The sequence below is a fragment of the Sarcophilus harrisii genome, chromosome 1 (genome assembly GCF_902635505.1).
Source record: "Sarcophilus harrisii chromosome 1, mSarHar1.11, whole genome shotgun sequence".
Lineage (NCBI taxonomy): Eukaryota > Metazoa > Chordata > Mammalia > Dasyuromorphia > Dasyuridae > Sarcophilus > Sarcophilus harrisii.
Window position 1 is genome coordinate 70,500,918 of NC_045426.1, and position 7,774 is coordinate 70,508,691.

General features: G+C 34.2%; 1 pseudogene; it reads right to left on the minus strand.

The window, feature by feature from the left end:
• Positions 1-1,082: 1,082 nt before the first annotated feature.
• Positions 1,083-5,501, minus strand: LOC100916791 (annotated as a pseudogene).
• Between the last annotated feature and the right edge of the window lie 2,273 nt (positions 5,502-7,774).

Consider the following 7,774-nt stretch of genomic DNA (forward strand, 5'->3'; position numbering starts at 1 on the left):
AGTGACTTAGATAATGCTATAAATGACATACCTATAAAAATTATGGAGAAAGGTAACAAACATATTAAATATATACTATGTATCATGCACTATACTAAACACTTTAAAATATTATCTAATTTGCTGACTCCATGCCCAGCACTCTTTTCACCAAGGTGTCTCACTAAAGATATGATAGCCACACAGTGCTCCTTAGTCAAACAACACCTGGAATACTCTATCATTACATATCTTTTTCAGGTACCACATTTTAGGGAAGACATGAATAAACAAGAGATGGTCTATGCTGGCAAAGGGCCTTAAGATTATATCATAGGATAATCAGTTGAAGGAAATGGTGACATTAAAGATGATGTTTGGCCCTGGTAACTTATGTCATTAATTATTTGAAGGAGTGTCATGTAGAAGAACTTTGTTTTGCCTGGACTCAGAGTAAAACTATGAGCAATGAATAGATGCTTTAATAAAGTGAATTTAAACTTGAAGAACAAATATCCAAACAATTAGTGCTGCCCAGAAGTAGAGTGGTTTATTTCAGGAGGCAGTGTATTCACCCTCATTTGAAGTCATCAAATAAGTGTTTAATTATTCACTGGATAAATCATATAAAGGATTTCTTAATCAGAAATAGGTTAAACTAGATAGCTTTTAAGATTCCTCCAGCTATGGGATTCCATAATGCCTTAGCTGGAAAAAGGGTTTTTTTTAAAGAAGAGTAGGAAAATAATGAATGAAGTCATGTGAGGATAGATAGATAGACAGATAGATAGATAGATAGGTAGATAGATAGATGAGAAAGGATCTACAAGAGGAGAAAGACAGAAAATGGGAATATAGAAGACAGTTTGCTTTTTCACAGTTTTCCAAAATGCTGGTTGCAGGACAGAACTAAAGAGAGAATTTAGGGCTAAAGTAAAAGTAGGAACTAAAACAAAAGCAAAGGGCAGAAGCAAAGTTCTTCAACAAATAATGGCATGCTGATGACAGCAGGAAAATAGGAATTAGGAGATCAGGTCCCAACTTAACTTCTTATTAGTTGTGTGCCCAAACAAGCCACTTCATATAGCTCTAAAGTTTTTCATCTATAAAATTAGGAACTTGTGAGGAACCTGGCAATCTGGTACAACTCTGCTCACACTCAGCTGAATCAGGTGGGAGGTCATCATAGTGGGTTTAATAGATTTGCACACTAATACTTTTAGTGTTTTTTTTTTTTTTCTCTAGTGCTCTGGTAACTTCATTAATCCCAATAGCAAGTTGTTTTCTGATATGTATAGGAGTCCAACCTAATACGTCCTGGCTAATTTCTGTTTCTTTTTTCTTTGGAACTTCATCATTATTAACAGTAACTTTTTCTTTGTTTGTTTTTTTTTGAAAAAGGCCATTTTTTTGTTCTTTGGATTCTCAATCTTTTGAAGTCCAAGATGTTTAAATCTTTCTTCCAGTGTCTGTAATAGGAAGTAATAACATCTCTTTCCAGAGTACTCCAGTTGATAGCATATGGATTATTTAGCAATGTCTTTACAATAAATGATTTTGCTTTTTATATAGATCCTTTACCTCATGCTGCAGCCATCTTGAATGTTCTTTGACACCAAAACTACTAATGAATATTAACATTACTTGGGAGCCCTTATTTAAAATAAATGTTTTCAGCAAATGTTAAAAAAAAAACTGGGGATTTGGATTAAATTATCTTTTAGGTCTCTTCCCAGCTCTAAGAGCCATGATCTTGATTTTGTATGACTTAACAATCCAAACAACACTTAGTATGAGCTTACTGGCTCAAAAGAATTGTGTAATCTGAAAGACAACCAAAGATGAAGAGTAGCCCAATGCAGCATTTCATAATTTACAATCCAGTAGCTTATGTCTAATACCTAACAAATGCTATCTAGAGCTCCAAATTGAATTAATTATGATTTTCCCCCTTCAAAACAGCCAATCCTTGATCAAAATCTTCACTAACTGCTTCAAGTTTAAATACTAGGGAATGGAAAAATAAATTCTGGGAGGACAAAGACTGACATTCTTTTTAACAATTTATCCCTAGGGTCAAGCTCAGTAAAACACTTTGTGTTTGCTGCTATCAAATACAAAAAGGGGATTTTATCTAGCCTTAACTTTCCTCTTCTATATTTCTTTTAGGCCATTTTAGAACTCAATGTCCTGCTTCATTATTTGTCTTCCCTTATGAAAACTTGTAAAGACAAGAAGGGATACTCAATGTGCTGGGAGAAAACACAGGGTTCTCAGTGTATATACTACTCAACTTCTTATACTGACTATAAGAAAAAATAATTTTTGAAAAAAAAATAGGGTCATGGAAAGTTGGACACAACTGGATAATAACAAAGGTTCCTTCTAGATCTAAATGTCTGTACACCTGTGACCTAACTGAAGGAATGAATTCTGTTAGACTTTCTAGCCACCTTCTCATCAAAGAAGGTTCTTTATATTTTGACTTCCCCAAAAATTTCCATTTCTTTTCTCATTGAACAAAATAAGAATAAACATTGCTGGGAAAACTGGAAAATAATATGGCAGAAATTGTGCATTGACCAGTACCTAACACCCTAAACCAAGTTAAAGTATAAATGGGCTCATGATTTAGACATAAAAGGTAATACTATAAGCAAATTAGGAGAGCAAGTAATAATCTTCCTCTCAGATCTGGAGAAGGAAGGAAATTATGATTAAAGAAGAATGAAAGAACATTCTAAAAGGCAAAATGGATGTTTTTGATTTTATTAAATTAAAAGTTTTTATACAAACCAAACCAATGCAGACAAAATTAGAAGGGAAGCAGATAACTAGGGGAAATTTTTCATATCCAAGAGTTTTGATTAAAAACCTCATTTCTAAAATATATAGAAAACGAATTCAAATTTTTAAGAATACAAACTATTCTCTAATTGATAAATGGTAAAAGGATATGAAAAGACAATTTTCAAATGAAGAAATTAAAACATTTCTAGTCATATGGAAAAATGTCCCAATCACTATTAATTAAAGAAATGCAAATTAAGACAAGTCTGAGGTAAAACTCAGATTAGCTAAAATGGCAGGAGAAGATAATGATAAATGTTGGAACACTAATACATTGTTGGTGGAGTTGTGAACTGATCCAACCATTTTGGAAAGTAATATGGAACTATGTCCAAAGAGTGATCAAACTGTGCATACCCTTTGATCCAGCAGTGTCTCTACTGGATCTGTATTCCAAAGAGATCATAAAAAAGGGAAAGGACCCACATGTGCAAAAATGTTTGTTGGCAGCCCTTTTTGTAGTGGCAAAAAACTGGATATTGAGTGGATATCCATCAGTAGGAGAATAACTGAATAAGTTATGATATATGAATGTTATGTAATATTATTGTTCTATAAGAAATGATCAGCGGGATGATTTCACAAATATCTGGAGAGACTTATGTGAACTGATGCTAAGTCAAGTGAGTAGAACCAGGAGATCATTGTGAAGAGGGAAGAAAATTGTTCCTTTTACTGAAATTTATGTTCTCTTTGAGATTATCACTCTGAAATTCTATTCCCTTTTGGAACTTTGATCTGTGATCCCTTTTGGAGTCTCTCCCCAGATAAATTATCTTTCAGGATTGCCAGACCCTTTGATTCAATTAGAAATCTTGGTCAAAAAGTACCCCTTTGAAGTGTTGTTAATTCCAATTGAAGATCTGGGCTGGATACTGATAAGCATCTAGGCCTGGAAACTTTGGCTTCCTTTTCAAACTGAAGCTTCAAGACTCCATTTAAAGGGCAGTTTCTAAACTTACTCTTTGCAGAAGGTCCAAAGCAGCTTGCTAGGACCCTGCCCACTGAGAAGGCATTCTCTTCTCAGTGTCAGCCTCCATTTCCCTAATAGGACTTTGCTACTAAGGAAGTCAGTCTCTAAGCAAAAGTGTCTTCCTCTCCAACAATAATCTTTCATTTTTGCTAATTAATAATTCGGGTTCATGAATTCTTTCATGAAGAACCTGTGCACCGACCATATAGGGATTTTAACAACTCTGACTGCCACTAACCTCATCCCTACCAACCTCATCAATTGTACATAACAACAACAAGATTATATGATGATCAACTGTAATGGGCTTGGCTCTTTTCAATAATAAGGTGATTCAGGCTAATTCCAATAGATTTGTGATGGAGGAGCCATATGCATCCAGAAAGAGAACAAGTTTAACATACAATGGATTGTTTGCTGCCTAGGGAGATAAGGAAGGCAAGGGAGGGAGAAAAATTTGTAGGGTTAGGGTTTTTGCAAGAATGAATGTTGAAACTATCTTTGTAGGTGTTCGGGGAATAAAAAGTTATTATTTTAAAAATAAGCAAGTCCCATAATTATGTTCCTGTGTCTCTTCATTGAGACAAAATTTCTTCAGATTAAATCTTTCTAATCCTCTAAAGTCTTTTGCTTTTATGCTTTTACCTGTTGTTTTCCTTTCTTTTTCTTTCTTTCTTTTTTCTTTTTCTTTCTTTTTTTTTTTTTTTTTTTTTTTTTTTTTTTTTTTTTTTTTTTTTTTTTTTTTTTTTTTTTTTTTTTTTTTTTTTTTTTTTTTTTGGTTTGAGAGACCTCAATTCAATTCCCTCCTATTTGCTATTTGCTTTGCATCTATGGACAATGATTCCCTTGGCAGCAGAAGATGCCTCTAGCAATAGCTTGAAACTTTTACATACTGCTTTGTTTCACAAGCTTTAGAGTTAAAAGAAAAAATCCTGCTTGCAAGAGAAAATATTTCTAAACAGTTTCTTTAAAGGCAAATGTCCTTTTCAGTGCAAAATATTTCAAAATATTTTGTACCAAAACTTAACAAGATTTTAAAATAGAGATTTAACTACTTTCATCTTTAACTCTTCACACCTATAGTAAATACTTTCTGTTCTAGTAAAGAAGTCTTCTTCCTAGAATCTCTAACTTCCTTCAAAGCACAACTAAGGAACTACCTCCAAGATAAGCCTACTCTTTTCTTTCCATTTTTTATTATAACTTTTTATTGACAGTACATATGCATGGGTAATTTTTTACAACATTATCCCTTGCACTCACTTCTGTTCTGACTTTTCCCTTCTTTCCCTCCACCTCTTCCCCTAAGAAATAAGAGACTGGCAGGCAGTCTTATATATGTTAAATATGTTATAGTATATCCCAGATACATTATATGTGTGCAGAACCGAACAATTCTCTTGTTGCACATGAAGAACTGGATGCAGAAAGTAAAAATAACCTGAGAAGAAAAACAAAAATGTCAACAATTCACACTCATTTCCCAGTGTTCTTTCTCTGGCTGTAGCTGATTCTATCCATCATAATCAATTGGAACTGAATTAGATCTTCTCTTTGTTGAAGATATCCACATCCATCAGAATTGATCCTTATACAGTATTGTTGTTGAAGTATATAATGATCTCCTGCTTCTCATTTCACTCAGCATCAGTTCATGTTAAGTCTTTTCAAGACCCTCTGTATTCACCTTGCTGGTCATTTCTTATAGAACAATAATATTCCATGACATTCATATACCACAATTTATCCAACCATTCTCCAATTGATGGGCATTCATTCATTTTCCAGTTTCTAGCCACTACAAACAGGGCTGCCACAAATATTTTGACACATACAGGTCCCTTTCCCTTCTTTAGTATCTCTTTGGGATATAAGCTCAGTAGTAGCACTGCTGGATCAAAGAGTAGGCACAGTTTGATAACTTTTGGGGCATAATTCCAGATTGCTCTCCAGAATGGTTAGATTCATTCACAACTCCATCAACAATGCATCAGTGTCCCAGTTTTCCCGCATGGCCTCCAACATTCATCATTATTTTTTCCTATCATCTTAGCCAATCTGACAGGTGTGTAGTGGTATCTCAGAGTTGTCTTCATTTGTATTTCTCTGATCAATAATGATTTGGAACACTCTTTCATATGAGTGGAAATAGTTTCAATTTCATCATCTGAAAATTGTCTGTTCATATCCTTTGATCATGATAAGCCTACTCTTGATCTGTCCCCTTCCAATTGCTATCATTTTCCCTTTAATTTTTTAAATTTATTTTTCTAATTAATAATCATGTAGTTCCTCTACCTCCCACATCCAATGGGGTAAAAATTTTTATAATAAATGTGTATGGTCAAGCAAAACAAATTTTTATGTTGTTCACAAAATATATTCCTCATTCTTCACCTCTGATCTATTACTCCTCTTTCAGAATGTGGCTAGCATTTTGCCATTGTTTTTTCTCATGGAATCACACCTGAACCTATTATTGACTATAGCTTTTATGCTTTTCAGAATTATTAGTCTTTATTATGTGGTTATTGTACAACTCCTTCTCGTTGTCCTGTTCATGTCACTCAGGATGACTTTTTTCTCCTTTTGCTCTGAAAACAATCCTTTCTTCTTTTTATACAGCACAGTTGTACTCCATTACATTCAAAATTGGCTCAATCATTTCCCAATTGGTGGGCACCCCCACTTAGTTTCCATATTTTACCACTACAAAAAAGCTCTGCTATAGATATTTTGCACCAGAATTCTTTTCCTCTTTCTTTGTTCTCTTTGGGATATGTCTAAAATGATATCACCGGATCAAAGGATTTATCCAGTTTCGTGACATTTGGGGCATTATTTTCCCTTTTTCCCCAAAAAAAAATCTATGCATTTACTAAAACACTATAATGTGGATTTCCCCTGTCAGGAAGAAGCCTAGATGGCTATTATCATGTATAACCAATTCCCATACTATCTGTTTTGTATAGAGTGATTGTGGGGATGGAAACCTTTATCAACCCCCAATTTCTATCCCCCAAACTCTATGCATCTTTAACACCCTAAGAGAAATTGATTAGCATATTTTTAAATAGATCTGGGGCCTGGTATCGCAGGTGCATTCCATCTGGGTCCTTGATCCCTCCCTCTGGGTTTTCACCTTTATTTCCCTGGTTTCTCATTTCCTCTATAAAAGATCTGCTCCTGATGAAGATCTTTGCTAAATCCTTTCAGTTCATGAGGAATTACTCTCCCTCCCTTTCTTCATAGTGCATTCCCTTTAAGGTGTCTTTCTCTTTACTATACCTAACTCTGGTTAGTCAGCTAAACTCCTCTATGTATCTAACCTACCAAAATCAATAGCTTCCTCTTACCTCATGAAATATTTTCTTTTTCCTGGTTAATTGTGAGTTCCCCTGAGGAACTTGTTTCCTTGCTAAATGTGATGTCCCAATTCTGTTTCATATTTGCCACTCCTGGTGCTTGTTTTATCCTTTATTTTGTCTATAACCTCTTCTCCTAAATAAAATTATCTTTTGGCAAAGAGTATAGCTATTATGAATCTGTCACATGTTGATTTCAAACAAGAAGTCACTACCCTAATCTCATCAACTAGCTCTTGGATCTTGACTCACCTTTGCTGATTCTCATCTGTAAGACATAGGGCTAGATCAATGATTTCATTGGTACAAGGAAGTTCTTGGTGATAAAACTCTCTACCAGGCCAGTCAGCATCTTCTCTGCAAATTGCAATTACATAACCCTATTCTGGGTTCACTAATCTGTACATAAGAATGCTTGCAGGCAGCATATTGACTTAGAATGTGTGTTATATATATATATATGGGGATATAGTGTATTGTATATAGAGATATAGAACTTTGCAAATTTGAAAGCTAAATAAATGCTACCTATAATTATTGTTTTTTACTTCCTTGTATACTCCTTATATCCCTTCCTTAAGTAGATTATAAGGTCTTTAAGAACATT